A 17,705-nucleotide genomic window follows, 5' to 3' on the forward strand; every position below is an offset into this window, starting at 1 on the left:
TCACATTAAAAAGTTTAAAATGCTGCCAACACCTACCCATTGAGATTTATAATTTTATGTTAAAAGTTTAACACAATAAGACACGTTTTACAATTAGAACCTGTGTTTGTCTTGAGCCAGCGTAACTAATGGCAAATACCCGAACTACGTTCATCATGCAGTGACTTCCAATGGACTTAACACGTAATTTCAAACCTTTACGAAATTTTCCTCACTAACGCGCTCCAAAAGATGACGAAAGGAAAAAAAGATCGATAACTACACTTTACAGTCAAACTTCAACTTCAGGAATGATGTTTTAATGTATCACGGTTTCCTGTTGACTTCATTTGCAAAGTATTTTTCAGGTAATATCCACTTATAGAGAAACTCGGGACAGCACGGTGCACGTAATATTCAACAATTTTTGAAAAATGTAGGACCACAAAAAAAAGTTCTGGAAGCTACAAAAATCACCATCCAAGCTATCTTACTCAAAAATGCCTTAATTGTATGTTATGCATTTTTTTACATTTTTCCAAATAAATGCTTGCATATTTCCAGCTCTGTCCATATCGCAGGGCAGAATGAGATAAGACAATTTTTTTAAATTATTGCATAAACGATGAAATTATTAAGAATTTCATCTTAAAATTAATATAAGGTTGTTTAATGAACAATATAGACTAAATAATATGGAATCTTTAAAAATCGTAAATAATAAGTAAATATTGAAATGTCATTTTGAAAAATATACAATTATTTTAATGCTTGATGGCAAGTTACTGAAACCGTTACTTTATTGAAACCCACCGGTCATGCAACAGATCTGTTTTCTGAACTTCCTGGCAGTTTCCTGTTTGTTCGTTGTTGATCGTTGTGTTTGGTCGTTGCGGACGTCACATTACATTCCGCTCAAGTTCGTTTGTTGATTCTTGGACTCAGTTTTTTTTATTACAGAGGCCAAGCAGCTCTCTGACCGAACACGCTGAGCTACCGTGCCGGCTATTTCGTTTTGTTCGTTTTCGTTCGTTGTATCTGCTCTGGGCGGACGTCGAAAGACACCCGTTTCAGTTCGTTGTTGATCCATTAACTCAGTTTTTTTATTACAGAGGGCAGCTAGCCCTCTGACCGAACACGCTGAGCTACCGTGCCGGCGACCGTCTGAGCTACCCAAGCACGACTCCCACCCCCTTCTCACAGCTTTACCTCCGCCAGTACCTCGTCTCCTACTTTCCAAACTTCACAGAAGCTCTCCTGCGAACCTTGCAGAACTAGCACTTCTGGAAGAAAGGATATTGCGGATACGTGGCTTAGCCACAGCCTGGGGGATGTTTCCAGAATGAGATTTTCACTCTACAGCGGAGCGAGCGCTGATATGAAACTTTCTGGCAAATTAAAACTGTGTGCCACACCGAGACTTTGGAAGGTAGGGGACGAGGTACTAGCGGAAGTAAAGCTCTAAGGACGGGGCGTGAGTCGTGCTTGGGTAGCTCAGATGGTAGAGCACTTGCCCGCGAATGGCGAAGGTCCCGAGTTCGAGTCTCGGTCTGGCACACAGTTTTAATCTGCCATGGAGTTTCATATCAGCACACACTCCACTGCAGAGTGAAAATCTCATCCTGGATCTATTTTATGCTTTACGAATAGACAAATCCTATTACGCACTCCTGAGCAGCTACACAAGTTTCTTTGTCAAATCTGTGTGGTAAACCGTTACTTTCTGCTATCTGACAGACTGATGATCTTACAATGAGATGTTTCATTGTAGAAAGGCTCTTCTCTATTGACTTAAGTTTCATACCAGTTCGCCTTTTTTGTTCTGCAGTGAACCTTTTTTTTAAAAAATTATAATCTTTTTTGTGAACTCTGTAGTTGGGATAACTCCAAGCTTTACGACGTACCTCTCCAAGGTTGTTTTTGTTACGTTAAATTCCTTAGACGCTTTCAAAACTCCCATTTAAGAAAATAAAACGGCTTAACCTGCCATGTCCATCGATGTAATACCTAGTTTCTGCCAATCTTTCTAATGTATGTTCATACTATCTGGAAAAGCAAGGGTAAAAAAGAAATATATTGGTTGAAACGAATTTGCAGCAAAAAATTGTTGGGCGGTACAGGACTCGGTCCCATTGTGCTCCGTCCCTCCCTCTCCGGGAGCACATTTCGGGTTAACAACTTTTATGGAGCATAGTAACTGAGGTATTTAAACTTTTGGGTAACTAAAGTATAGCAAATCGCATGAAATTTCAGACTGCATCCCATTTAAGTACGTAACATTAATAATTAATGGCCTATCCTGCTTTTAAATTCGTCAAAAATTTGAAAAACACAACTAAAAAAGCGAAGGGCAACCGTTCACTTACAAGCTGCCCTACCCAAGTCAAAACGGCCGTTGCACCTTACTTTCCATTTAAGAGACATAGTCACATTTCACTACACTTGGTTGCCGCACTCTCCAGCCTAAAAAACAGCAAATTCCCGTTATTCCCTGCCACTGAATGCACTTGCATAATTATATTATTGTACGACACATAATTCAGAAGACAAGATTCACAAGCGTTTAAATGTGTGAAAAACACTTTAGATTAGAATGGGATGGAGTAAAACTTCATCGTCAGGCATGCCTTTTTAATTTCATACTTCTTTGCTACTAAATCTATTTGCAACACACTTTTCGGACGGTATCTACATATAGGGTGGTTCTCTTACAAACTTTCAGGGATGATGGAGGAGAGTGAATGTTTCAGTTTGAGGTAAGTGTCCGAAAATGACTGAGTCGAAAAATGTAGGAGAAAATCGTTCTGATATCTCACAGTGGAATACACGTACTGGTACTGTTGTTGCCAATGCAGTGTAGCCAACTTTTAGAGGTGGTATTATGGATTAAAACAACATAAAAGTGTGTAACAAACGTGGTCTCTAAAAGGCATACCTTAAAGCTATGAGCATTTAATCATATACGCTACTACGAAACAGATGTCCGTTACTGAACAAATGGCTATAGCTCTTAAGGTATGCATTTTAGTGCCCATTTGTAGCGGTCATTCTTTTTTGTTTTTGTCGGTGCTGCCTCCTACCTAACCTAAACACGAAAATCAACGAGCTTACAGTAGAAGAGTTATGTTACAGGGTGTCGAAGATGAACGTAGCTGTGCGTTTTGGAGCCGACGTTACCCAAGCATTTTTTCTTGCTTTGGTCCATACATCCACCTAAGAAAGTTGCGTATCCGCTACAGCTCCCCATGGAAATATTCTAATGTCTTTACCCATATCCTGTCACCCTGTTTCTTCTTCATATCAGTGCTTTCCATTTTCCTTTCTTTGCCGATTCTCCTGAGAGCCTCCTTATTTTATCACACCCACCTCGTTTTCAACATTCTTCTGTAGCACCAAATCTCAAGCACTTCGATTCTCTTCATTTGGATTTTTCCCCCAGTCCATGATTCATTACCGTACAATGCTCCGCTTAAAACGTCTATCCACAGAAATTACTTCCCAAAAATAAGAAATCTGATTAGTACCAGTAGCGTCCTTTTACACAGGATGACCTCTTTGCCTGAGCTAGTCTCATTTTATGGCCTTATTCTTAGTCCGTCACTTGCTATTTTTGCTCCCAAGGTACTAGAATTTCTTAACTTCGTCTACTGCATAATCACCAATTTCACTGAGGACAACAATGTTATCAGCGACTCTTATCGTTGGTATCGTTTAACTATGAATCTTAATCTCACCACCGCAACCTTCATTTTATTACCACCATGGCTTTTTCGTTACATAGGTTGAACAGTAGAGGCGGAAGGGTAAATCCCTGTCTTTTTAACCGAGCAGTTCCTTCTTGACCTTCATTCTTATTATACACTATGACTTATGGTATATTACTTGAACATATTGTTTACTACTTGTATTTTGTTATCTGTCTCACAATTTCGATAATCTTGTACAATTTTACATTCTAGAATACTTTTTCTAGATCGACAGGTTCTATGAACGAGTCTTTTATTTTCGTAGTCTTACTGGTATTATCAAATGCAACGTCAGCACTGCCTCTTTGTCACTTTACCATTGTTAAAGACAAACTATAATCATCTAATAGCTTCTCAGGTTACATTTACATTCTTCTGTACATTTTCCAACTCGGCAACGTAAATGCATAAAATGTTAAGATGGTTGTGCGATAGTCCTCGCGCTAACCAGCCATTGATATCTCTCGATTCTCATATTCTACATATCAACTATAATTGCCGTTGTTGTTGCCATTTTTCCTAATGATTTTAGAATTTTAGAAGGAACTTAATCAACTTCTTCGTCCTGATTTGATCTGAAGTCTTCCAAATCTCTGTCAAGCTAATACTAGATCCCATATACTTCCGTATCGCCTCTCATATTTTCTTCTCTCACATCACACGAGTCATTTACCTCGAAAAGCCCTACAATGTACTCTTTCCACCAGTCCACTCTTTTCTCTGTGATTGATCTTGGAACTCTAATTCTGTCCTTCATGTAGACGCACTTTTTCTTTTACTGAAGAATATTTTGACTTTCTGTATTCTGCATCATTCCTTCCAATGATCATTTCTTATTCACTTTATTCAGATTTGCCTTGCAGACATTTTGCGTCGGCTTTCCTGCACTTCCTCTTTTTTCATTTCCTAAATGGCTTTTATTGCTGTATTGTAACGTTTTCCTGAACGTTTTTGTACTTCCTTCTTTCGTCGATCAACTGAAGGATCCTTTTCAGTTACTCAAGGTTTCCTTACAGTGGCCATCTTTTTACCTACGCGGTCCAGTCTCATTGATATTATCACGTGTCAAAATCCTGAATAACCCCCATCTGCAGTGCAGACGTGCAGGAAGAGACAGAATGAGATTCCGGAAGCAACTTACAGCGATGTCGAGCCATGCCGATTCCCGTGCCGTGCCCAGCTGCGTCTGATATCTCAAAATGGCTCTGATCACTATGGGACTTAATTTCTGAGGTCATCAGTCCCCTAGAACGTAGAACTACTTAAACCTAAGTATCCTAAGGACATCACACACATTCCATGCCCGAGGCAGGATTCAAACCTGCGACCGTAGCGGTCGCGCGGCTCCAGACTGTAGTAGAACCGCTCGGCCACTCCGGCCCCCGATATCTCAGTGAACAGCCCGAATAAAGGAGTGGGGATTTTCGTCTCGTCAACAGCGCGGTCTTTAGGATGGAGCACAATCTCGAATTAGGGAAGGATAGGGAAAGAAATCGACTGTTCCCTGTTCAAAGGAACCATTCCAGCATTTGTCTGGACCGATTTAACGAAAGCACAAAAACCTAAATATCGATAAAAGGACGCGTATTCGAACCGTCCTCTTCCCGAATACTAGTTCAGTGTGGTAACAACCTCGCTCTGCACCAGCGCGATCTAGATAGTCCGACAGATTTTGCTGTTCTAACCGTGTACCTACTCTTGCAGCTGTGTGACTCATTCCATTGTCATGCTGGTAGATGCCATCGTGCCGAGGAGACAGTCGACTGCAGGTAGTGGAGAACATGACCCCCCAAGGATAAATGCATACTTGACTATATCTCTCCCTCCTACAGCCTTCTGAAGGTTTTGCAGGATCGTTCACACCTGCGACCAACTGTCCGATCGAGCGTAAGGAAGGCCGTCTTTCGCCACTCACTGAGTGTCCACTTGTGATACTGGTGTGCAAATTCCAGCCTTCGTCGCTGATAAACAGCAGTCAGTATGGGTGCATGAACCAGACGCTTGTTGCGAAGGGCCAAGCGCAGCAATGCTCGCTGAATGATCGTTGAGGACACACTGCTGGTAACCCTTTGATTCATCTGTGCGATCAGTTGCTCAACGGCTGCACCTCCATTCGCCTGTATACTTCTCCGCTGCCGTCTTCACCCCTGTCATCTATGGTCTCTGGTGCACTACAGTTGCCCCGGCGCTGGCTTTGAATAGCACCGTTTTGCCATGCGCTGTATATTTGAATCATGGCGGCAGGCGAACCGTTTAGAAAGTTGGCGATTTTGGAAATGTTCTATCCCTAGCCCAAAATCCAATGACCTCGCCCGCTGGACGTCATATAAGACGCTAGGTTTCCGCATTACGAGAACATTTGTACCGTTATTCGTGTCCCCTCTCCCCGACACGCTTTATATGCCCACCACTGCTAGTGCTGCCACCTGTCTCCTGTGAGTAGTTATTGCACGCTAACGTCAACATAGGTGGTGGTCACATCAGTGTGATTGGGCTGTGCATGACTATCCTTTAAAGTTCTGTGATTGCTGTTTTTAAAGGTGTCCAGTTCTCTGCAACTTAAGTGCGTACTATGCATTTATTATCGTAGTATCTACCTTCCTAGAGAACTTCGAACGCATGACATCGTTGCAACATCCCACTTCCTTCCACACTGACTCTTCTGCAGCATTCTCTTAAACTTCAGTACACTCTTCGTCATTACTAAATTTGATTAGAGTGTAAATCTGCTCCTAGGTGAGCCGTGGAGGCTTTAATCTTGCCGGCATGGCATTCCACTGGCTCCACTAGCTAGTAGCCTATATCGATTTGATCGTAAGTGGCGAGCTAAGATCACTGGTCGAGTTCTGTGTATTGTTGGTTTGGCAGGGTTTTGGGTGTCAGTTGGCTGGAGGGCCCGTGCTTGGCAAGTTGTGGCTTTTCGCGGACTCCGGCTGTCCGGTGCGGGTCTCGAGAAACGTTAATGGTTAAATCAGTCGGGGACAAGCCTTGCGGTCCGCTTAAGGAGTGGTAGCGGCGAGCTGCGGAAAGACCTACGGACACCTAGTGCAACCTGATCGGCAAGTTTCCGGACTACTCTGCAAGCTTAAAGTTTACAGCACCTCGACGACCGCTTGTACGGGCTGGAGGCAATAAAACTCCTGCTTGAATTCTGCAAGTCACGGCTCCTTCACGCCTGCTTGGAGTTAAGTGTTGGTTTCATACTTCTGAGCACTTGATATTGTACGGCCATGCCTGTGTTACGTGGAGTTGCACCTGAAATTATAACGAGCCTGCGAGTGATCAATGCTACTGATCGCAATTTGTCTTCCAGGCCATATACCGTGCAAGTTTACGATTATTGCCTATGATAAGTTCCATAAGATGGAATTAAATTGTAACGTAATCTGTGTGGGAGGCAAAGGACCCTTTATAGATGAGTGTCCTTGAGTTATTGAACCAGCGGGCGCTGATATTTCCGCCTCTGAATAATAATAATTTTAAGGAGTGTTAGACTTGTAACTTGTAAAGGTATTCGCTTGTGCGATGGTTCTGACTTTCTGCTCCTTAGGCATTCTTGTGTGTAGCCTTATTTGCGCAGATTACTGTTCACGTCTGGTGTTTGTTGGCAGGTTTGCTTTGGCAGCAGCGGAAGCGTTCCTGTTCCCTGGGTCCGGAGCCGAAGCGTGTTTACTTGTTGCCACGGTGGCACTTCCATCGTCGCACGGTGTCTGGGTTGGCCGGAAATTTGGTGCCTCTGCCAGCCGCATTGTGGTGGCTGAAGTTACGTAAAGTTGATCGCTTGTTGCATGCCATGGCGGAGTTTCACCGATTAAGTAGGATCTAATAGCCAGCTTTGTTTGGTTTCAGGCGTGTTTGGCAAGACTGAAGTTACTCCTCACTACACCTCTTCAACTACTCGTTAAAGCCTTGCACTTTGTTACTAGTTCTCAGTGCGTTAAGTTCAAGGCCTGTTACTTATTAATACAAATTGTCGAACCTTACCTCGATCCACAGTCGTTAGCTAACTCCACTCATTGTGAAAATTAGCTGCTCATTCCTTTGTGGCTATGATAGCGGTCTGCTGTAGCTCTCAGCTTACCTTGAATTTTGGGCAATTGTATATTTATTAAAGGTCATTGTCAACATCTTTGCTGGTCTGTACCAGTTGGGAGTTACATTTAAACTGCATGCACTCTCAACTTATCTTGAATTTTGGCCAGCTGTATATTTATTAGAAGTCGTCGTCAACGTTTCTGATGGTCAGTTTTTGTTACACAAACTGTTCTACTCGCGATCATATAATATGACCCGTATTTAATTTTCCTGTACTAAGGAAGCGTATGAGAGAACATAAAATCAAAATGTACAAAGACCTGCCTGAGGAGATCCGAGGCACGACTGGAAGTAATCTTTTATAAAAGGCAGTTAAAACGGCACAAAAAAAATTGGCTTGGGTGAAAACAGCCAGGGGATGGAGTGGGAGCAGCTGATTCCCCCCCCCCCCTTCCTCCTACAAAATATTCAGACTCTTTCGCGCAGACAAGGGAGTTATTTTTACGTCATTGGCACATGGCTGTTGACAGGAAAGTTTACGGAGATAATAATTTTTGGCAATAAGAAATCTGCTCTGCGACTGACAGGCACTGTGACGTCACAAGTCAACAGCTAATTCACTTTCAGGCTGTGTGCGAACGTAATTACACGAAGTTTCTAACAACCTACATCCTTTCTCTCAGCAGTTTTAAACGTAAAATGCTTTCAACTGCTAAAATATTAATTCCGAAACTATTTCATTTCCTATGGTACATCAGCAACATGATTCACGAATGTACAGTATTTTGTCATTTTCCCAACTTTTAGCCCGAAACCACGAACTTAAAAATTCACAGCCTTGGAACAGTTACCTACTGATAGAGGTTATAATAAGGAATTAAGTGTTGCACACTATGACTTACATGAAACAAAGCGAGTTCGTCTTTGTTATAGTGACGGTGACATGCAGTCCGGTAAATACATCAAACTTGTGATGCTGCGAAGTAAATGTGGACGATGTTTTTAATGAAACAACTAGAAACAGCTACTAACTGTACGTAAGAGAATAATTTTTCTCTTTACAGTTTTCGGTTATCTTACATAAACATTGTAAAAAGAAAATAGTGTTAAGACATGTACATTCAATTAACGTTACAATTGCGGACTAAATCTGTAACATGAGTGTAAGTACATTTACAGTGGACGATGTTTTGAAATACGGTTACACGCAAACTATTACATGAGTTACATAGGTTGGGTTAGAGTTTTGTCATAAATGGAAGTTCATTACACAAATTTTATTTACACAACTTTTCATTCAGTTGGTCACTGTTACGAGGACGAAAGCCACGTTCACCTTTCTCGAAGCGAGCTGCACGGGGGATAAATGTGCACCTTCTGCGTTACTTTTCATTATTTTTGGATGAATAGTGCAGAATGACCCTGTATGTGTTGTATACAAGTTTGTAAGGACAATCGTTTCTCAGAAGAAGTTGTTGCATCCATGCACGCTAGAAAGTGTCCAAATTTGCTTCGTCTTTGAAGCCACTTTTATGAGGACACTACTTCCAGGCAAAGTACATTATGGAAATGTATCTGTTCTTAACACTTCTTTGCATAGTAAACTGGTTGATTCTGACCGAAATTTTCTGGTGTAATCTGGTACATGGAAATGATCAAATAAGACCGTTTTGTACATTCACATTGTGTTCCCTACAGCACCCGCGACAATAAAGCTCCTAGCCTTGCTTGTAATTACGTTTTGGTAAACCACAAGTTTGTACTTGTAGTAACTGTAAACAACTCGAAGTTGAATGAAAGAGTTCTACTTTAAATGACACTGAAAAACGTGTATTAGCTGCTGAATTAGCACAATATGAAATAAAGCTAAGAAATTTTACAGCAGTGTACGAGGAATTGAACAGCTACGTAAAATCGAAGAGAGCATATAGAAACTCACGTTTCATTACATGCAGAACTTATCCCTGCCACGCATTCCTATTCAAAAGATGTGTTATTACAGGCATATTTGCAGTACGTAATCTCAGTACTGAAAGTGATTATTTCTTTCTGTACCATGGAGGCCAATGGAGGAAATGTCTTCATTCCTCTTCAGATTTCTGAATCAGCAGGCATCCTCAAACATCAGAGTACGTCATCTTTTCAGTGATTTCTGTGGTTGACAAAACAAGAACCATTGCATGGTATGATTCTTACTATCCCTTAAAGACAGCGGATATTTTGACAAAATTGTTTATTGCTTTCGAATCCACGGTCACTTTCTCCTACAGTGTGACCGTGATTTTGGTCTCGACACAGCAAGTACTCAGAAAGAGAGACAGATACTATGAATCGTTAGAAGTTTCTGAAATCATCTGCTCTGTGGTAGTTCCTGGTAAGTTTAATGATCACGTGGTTACGTGGGAGGAAATACTACATTTCAAAGGATGGTGGCGGAAACTGTGCAAGTGAACTTCATTATCACAAGATAACAGACACAGTTCATTTTCAGGATCAGAGAAACAAGATTTCACGAGCTAGTTTCACTTTATCTCAATACGACTAAGCCAATAAAGGCATGGCATGGTTACTGTTTCACAAAATCAGGGGTTTCGTAACGCACACATTCATATTAAGGCACAACTTTGATATGAGTGTCTCTTGCATAATGCCAACTGAAAGAGAATATGATAATGAAAAACTGCCTGCCAATAACGGTTATCTGAAACCATGAACTTTTTATAGATCTCTCCTCTGGTGGCCCGCAAACAGTTCTTCTGGGTAGTTATTTTTTACAACTTACTGGTATTCGTTAAATATCATTATTTACACATTATGCCACTTATTTATTCTACAAGAAGTGAAAATAAAGCATTATTATTGTGTATCTAATGTTATTCAAAAATCTTTTCTAAAATGTGTGCATTCATGTTTGTAAAAGCGTAAGTAAAAAAAATTTTAAAAAATTTAATATTTTTTTTATAATTACACCGCATAGTTCATGCACGAAACCTTCCCATTCCTTCCAGTTAAATCATCCAAGATATATTGACAAGTAAGTCAATGAATGTAAAGGTTATCTCATTAACAGCTGGAAAGATTTATAAATTTTTTTTTACTTTTCTGACTTACCTTCATTCACAAATAATTGATTCTTTTGTGCTGGAGCAGGTCTGCTGAAATGTGTAACGGATAATGGACAATGAAACATGTCTCGAACTATCTCGAGAGACATACAATAGGAAGATACTTAAGTTACAAACTGAAATTGATTGTAGCCTGATTTGCAAATCCTATGAGCTTTAAGCTGAATGTAACAAAAAATATAGAAGTTTAAACGGTACTGATGTATTAAAAAGATCGCATGTGAAAATAGAAATTTCTTATAGCTCACGGCCTGTTGGAAGCAGAAATATACGTACTTGGTAATTTAAACTGATTATATTTCCAATAAGTCCATTTCTGTGTATATAACTTCTCTATTTTCATTCTATGGTTACTTGATGTGAAAATAGATAACATTTATCTGTTCTGTAAAGCGCACTGCTCATGAAAGGAAAAGGAGCCGAAATAGTGGTTCAAATGGTCCAAATGGCTCTGAGCACTATGGGACTCAACTGCTGTGGTCATAAGTCCCCTAGAACTTAGAACTACTTAAACCTAACTAACCTAAGGACATCACACACATCCATGCCCGAGGCAGGATTCGAACCTGCGACCGTAGCGGCCGTGCGGTTCCAGACTGTAGCACCTTTAACCGAGTAATAGTGGAAACCACGACGACCGTAATAAAAATGGAGGGCCACCATCATCATCTAAAGGTGGCAAGTAACAACAATCAAATTCAGCAGCAGTATCTATAAGTATAACTGTCTCTGTTCATTATTTTCACTCAACGTTCTAAAGAAGATCCGGAAATTGTAATTAAAAGTGAGTGTAACGAAAATTACCTGGTTCGTTATATTCGACTAAGAACCCAGCTATCAGAGGAAACGAACTAGAAAAATTTGCTTAATCCTTCTATTCCTTCGAGGAATAATGATTCAGAAAGTGAAGCAAGCCATTTGGAAAGAAAAATAAATCCTGCTTGGTGAGAACAACGCGCCGAATGGCTACTGTTTCCAAGCTATTAAAAGGTGCCACATCAGGCACTGCATTTTTCTTCGTCGCACAAGCACTATTAATGGCATTTTTGGATCATTTATCATTAGGACTTTAACATAATTCAAGAATATCCACGAAGACTGTCGAAAAAGTGCTGAAACACAGGCTTTACTTAATAGCGTTAGCTGCAGCAAAAACTGTTATTGAACATGTACCTGAGAAAGTCCTACTGAAATATGTGCATCAGAAAGTGATCGATGAAAACGAGCAAATTCTTTCACCAATTTCTTATGTGTTGTTTTCTGCCGTACAAATTATATGCCTCTTAAAGTAAAACTGAATAACTGACAGTGTTTTATTAAATTTCTACAATTTAAGAATCAGTTCTATCGACAACAAGTTAAGGAGACATTTGGGAAAGTGTCGCCGTTTGTTTCCGCAGATCACGGAAAATGCAAAATCGATTAATACATTTTTCAACGCGACGTTATTATGGACAATAAAGCCACTGACATTAATGTCCTACAATGACAGGCAGACAGAGCGGCTTACAAGCCATTTTAGAAAATAGATATTATCCAGTTTCACATGTTCATTGCTTAACTTACGAACTCAGCCCTGTGGAGAATGACGTAAATGCAGCACCGAATGCTGTTGCCACTTTAAAAGACCCTATAAGCATTGTAGAGAGTCGACTACAGGTCCTAAATACGTCCCTCTATATCGCGAATGTCTGAGAGAAGATGGTCTGACAAATATGAATTCATCTCAAGTTTTCCAAGAGGTTGTGAGTGTTCTAGAAAAATTGGCCATACGGGAAAATTATCGAACGACAAAGTGTGCTTATCACCTCCATTCAGCTAGTAAAAAATGTAGTCGTCTTAGATTACAAAACATAGCCAAAAACCCATCAGTTTTGGAACCAGTAGCCATTGTGCTGCAATCTAAGCCCACGGAGATGATCGCGGTGGGGGAACACGTTACATAAATCCTTAACATTCTCAGCAACGACCGAAAACAGGCAGACTGAATAACTGGCCAGATATTTGCCAAAACACAATCTGTTGTAGAGGAACTCGAAATAGAAATTACTGTTTTGTGTTTTGCTTGTAAGAAAAATTCAGAAGCTCTCCGCTATTGGAAAGTGGTAGCATATATGGGCGACGTTCACTGATAATGCCACACATTGAATTACTCATGTCATCATTAAATATTCATTTTGCCCCAGAAAAGACTTCAGCTACTGCTCTAAATACTCAACATCTATGGAACAGGATCCAAAATAGTATAACAGAGTTAGGTAAAAATGCAGAATTATTTTTAAAAAATTATGATTTTGATGATACTGCCGGAGAACTTTACCTATGGTTCAATTCATGGAGGAAAAAGAAAGTACGTGACGCTAAATTAAGGGATATAGACCTGTTGACCAGATTAATGGGACTAATCATTTTTTTCCTAATATTATATAACTAAAGCTTGCGGCGTGTTGAAAATAAAGACATATAAGAACAGAGTAAAAACTAGTGAAATGTTTTTGATGGGATCTTGCAGTAGTTTAACTAACTAAATGATTAATAGTATACGAATGTCCTCAAAGTTATCTAAAGACTTTCCAGTTTATTGAACACTTACCCACTTTATTTAGCAGAAGGTGATATTAATAGTATTAGACTTCGTTGATTAATCAGAAGACTTACTCTATCAGGGAAGATAATAGAGATATATGTTTGTGATGTACCAGTGCAATTCATATTTTTGAAGAAGATTTTCATTTAGTTTTCGTTCAGCTGAGCCTATGTTCTTAAAGAGGTGAAATCACACACGATTACTTCGGTACCAGTATACTCTCAAGATATCTCACACATGATCTTCTCATTATATTACGTTAGCTAATGTGCAGTCTGTTACGTATTACCGACAGAAATGTCATTATTATAAATTGTTTGGCAATACACGAACTGTGCGTACATTTTTTTGAATTCTTCATAATATGCTATCATGCTTTGATGAAATTCTTCACTACTACATCTTCTGTAGTGTAATTTCATGCAATAGCCATTAGATTAGGGGATTATTTGGTACTTGGGTTGGTTGTACGCTAAATGGAATGTGGGGCATGATAACGTGCAGAAATTGCAATGTGAGTTTTAAAATCGATATTAAGCTACAAATCGAAGACCAAGCGAAATATTCAAATTCAGTATGACTAGTGACAGCATTATTAATGCAACAATATATTTTAGAGTACATGGTAAAATTTAGCATAATAGAATATCCAGTTGTGAATCTTCGTTATTCATGTAAGAAGCTGAACAGGAAAATGAACCACGTTTTACGATCGTACAATTATAAACAGCGTTGTAAGAAGTCAAATCAATGGTGTCATTGTAAAATAAGCATCTTCAGTCTACGATCATTGGAATCATGAATGTATATTTTCAGATACTGGACCAACCACGACTGTATGGAGTATAAGAAACACAGTTGCCTCTTTTCATTTGACACATTTACAGCCATAATAAGTAATCACTTATTTCTTGTCGGCAGAGCAGCTTTTATAACAGTACTTTTTGTTTTGTCACCTATATGAAGAAGGTTGTAACTGACGTTTGTAAATTTACAGCTAACCTCGGTTATTTCAGTATAAGTAGGAACTTAACCTACAAGTTCTCAATAGAGCGATTGAATTAATTTTTTTCATTTTATTTTCTCGTAATAAATCATTATACCACTGAAACCTCCGAGAGGTAAATATTTGAAAAGGTTACTCAGATTAACTATTATAATTCTTGTAAAATAACTTCGTTCTTGGAAATGATTCGAGCAATAAAGACTTCAGGACAAGCAGAGCAACTGGTAGAATCTTTGCTGGCGTAAAAAATACATAGCAATGACAGTTGTCAGCATATGGTGCTGATGGTTGGAAGATGAAAAAAAGAGAGGCATAAACTATTAATACCGACTGCTGAGTAATCGGGTGAAAAAACTCATCCGTATTTCCAAACGATGGTGATTGAGTTACGAAAACACAATTTTTGTACTGCATAGCATAACTCACACTAAATAATCAGCTTGCATGGGAATTAATTGTATTTCAAATAACTCTTTATACTTTGTAACTACGGATAGCGTGGACAATTGCGAGTCAAGTAAAATTATGACAATCTTTATTCGTGTTTAAAGTTGGCTGTCCTTAAAAAAAAGAGTGAGTATTGAGTCGCATGTGTATGCATGCGTGAGATACAATACATTACGTTCAAAAATAACCAAAACTCTATAATTTTCACATCTCTAAACCAAAGACGGAGTTTTATTCAGAACCTTGTAATATCTACAGCGTCATACATTAACAGAATTACTGTTATGTATACATATATGAAAACAGGAAGTGTGCACAGTACCCAGTGAATAATGTTATCATCTTGTAAATTGAATCGTTCCACGTCACTTTGTTGTGCAGATGACCTTCGAAAAATCAACTACGTCTATAGTCAGTGTAATTAATAGCTACCTTGCAGATCGCTGCAAATGTTGTACACGTCATGTATGACAAACAGAATACGTTGCGATAATAAAAATTAGCTGAGGTCGTTAGCATTTGTGTCGCCGCTCTGACGTCCTTGTCGTGAAAGCCGATGCATGTCCGTAACACACCTGATTCAGTTATGGGCAACATATATAGAGTTGATTTTCCTCCTACCTCACCACCACGACGATGATAACGAGGAAGCACAGTTCAATATGCATTATTTGTGATACATTATCTACGCTATTTGCGCAATGGAAATGATTTTTTGAGATTCTTTGGAGTTAAACCGTATTAAAACAAAGAAAATCCGAATTTAAATTGGGAAATTACTATACGATGAAGCGTATGATGTGTTACACGTATCACGGAAGTAATTGCATTACAGTATTCATTGCTGGATTAAAAACAAACGAGGCGATAAAATAGTAATCCAAGCGATCAGCTTCCCGAAGAATTTCGATTTGGATTGCAATCGGTTCCTGCAGTGAAAATTTTATCAGAGTTTTTTCATGGGTCACCTTGCGTGGTGAATTAATTTATTATTCCGGAACTACTCTACCTCCCTCCTACAGTGTGTATGTCTGAAGTGATGTTCGGTTTTGCAGTTATCACTTTTTCTACACTGACAAATGTGTAATGTAATTGACAATTCGTAACAGTGTAGCATTCTAAACAGTGTTTAATACTCGTGTACGAAGAATCTTGCACTTGAAAGCAATGAACTTTATATCATAGTCTGAGTGCATTATAATGCGTAACTGACTAGGATTGCAGTACTGCACATATTATCTGACTGACAATGCCATGAAAGTATCTAAAGATCGTGGCGTGGAATGAAAGACGGTCTTGATGACCTCCTGGCTATTCTTCCTCGAAGACCTTGTATGAGGTCCAAAACAGAATCAACGGTCGCTGATGGAGAGTTATACCAGATAAGCTATTGCCCAATCGTATCGCAGTCGTGTGTGATGGGCGACGTATTGAGCGGGTATCCAAGCCATATAGGTAGTGCTACACGCCATTTATCAAAGAAGGCCTGCCAACTTCTGATTATGTGTAGTTGTAAATTTTCCCGCTGATATATGGCATGTTGTGTTTGTAATAACATTACATCCTGGAAAATATTATACTATAAATAAATTTGTTCTTTTATGGTGTTCAGTAAGAAACGTTTTGTTTTTGAACCGATCACACTTTGTGAGAAATCGAAGCCGCATTTTACAGAGTTTACATTTTGTGAGTATGTTTTTCTGGCAATGACGATGGGCCTGTAAGTGTGAATGTCGAATTAGTAGTTAACAGAATGTTCGATATGTTGTTAACATTAACTTAGTAATGTGAAGATTCCATTCAATTGTGTAGAAGAACTACTGTGAAACCCTTCTCTAACAGTATTATATTCGCGTACATCTAAGAGAGTTCCTTAAGTAATAAGTATGGATTCGAAGGGAATATGTCGACTCAGACAGGCAGAAAAACACGAATACTATCTTTAATATTGCGGTTCGAACTTTCTTTCTTGCATAGAATGTATCAGATGGGTGACTCGGGTTGCTCATTGGACATTTTATAGAAGATGAATGAGATGTTTTCACAACTGTCAATATGGGCAACCATCAGCTGCATAACGGAATGACGAGAATGAAAATTTATGCCGGCCTGGGACTCGGAAGCGCATTTCCCTCTTATCGCGAGCAATCGCTTACCTTTTTGTTCTTTTTTTCAAGTTCATAGTTGAACCATTAACTCAATTTTTTTTTGTTCCTGAGGGGCTAACCATCTGACCGAACAAGCTGAGCTACCACGCAAGCTTACCGTGTGTTGCTGCTTCAGAAGTACCGTTGTTGTAACGAGCCTCCACATTGCTACATCTAATATAGTGACTTGGATCGGCCATCGAGGTAGGCTGTGACCACAAGGTTTCAACTGCTCTCCACAGTTCTGCTTTCAGTGCTCTGTTTCTGGGTGCTATCACAGAACTCCACAACAATCTTCTACAGCAACCGAGATCGAGCCACCAACTCAAGCGACCCACACTATCCTTCTCGTTTCATTCTCTTCGCCCTTCCTCACGTCGACTGGCGAGAAGTGACCAGCCTGCTGTCGCAGCCGTAGATTTGTATTGTCACTTCAAAAATAAACGAACATTACGATTAAGAGCGTATCGACGTCAATGTCATTACGGATGGAGAACCAGCTTTGACTGGTGCAGGAAGGGGCAGGGAAATGGCCATGGCCTTTTCGAATGAAACATCACGATTTTCGCCATAAGCGATTTAGAGAATCATAGGAAAACATAAATCTGGAAAACCCAGCGAGGACTTCAACCC

The sequence above is a fragment of the Schistocerca cancellata genome, chromosome 7, assembly GCF_023864275.1.
Source record: "Schistocerca cancellata isolate TAMUIC-IGC-003103 chromosome 7, iqSchCanc2.1, whole genome shotgun sequence".
Taxonomy (NCBI): Eukaryota; Metazoa; Arthropoda; class Insecta; order Orthoptera; family Acrididae; genus Schistocerca; species Schistocerca cancellata.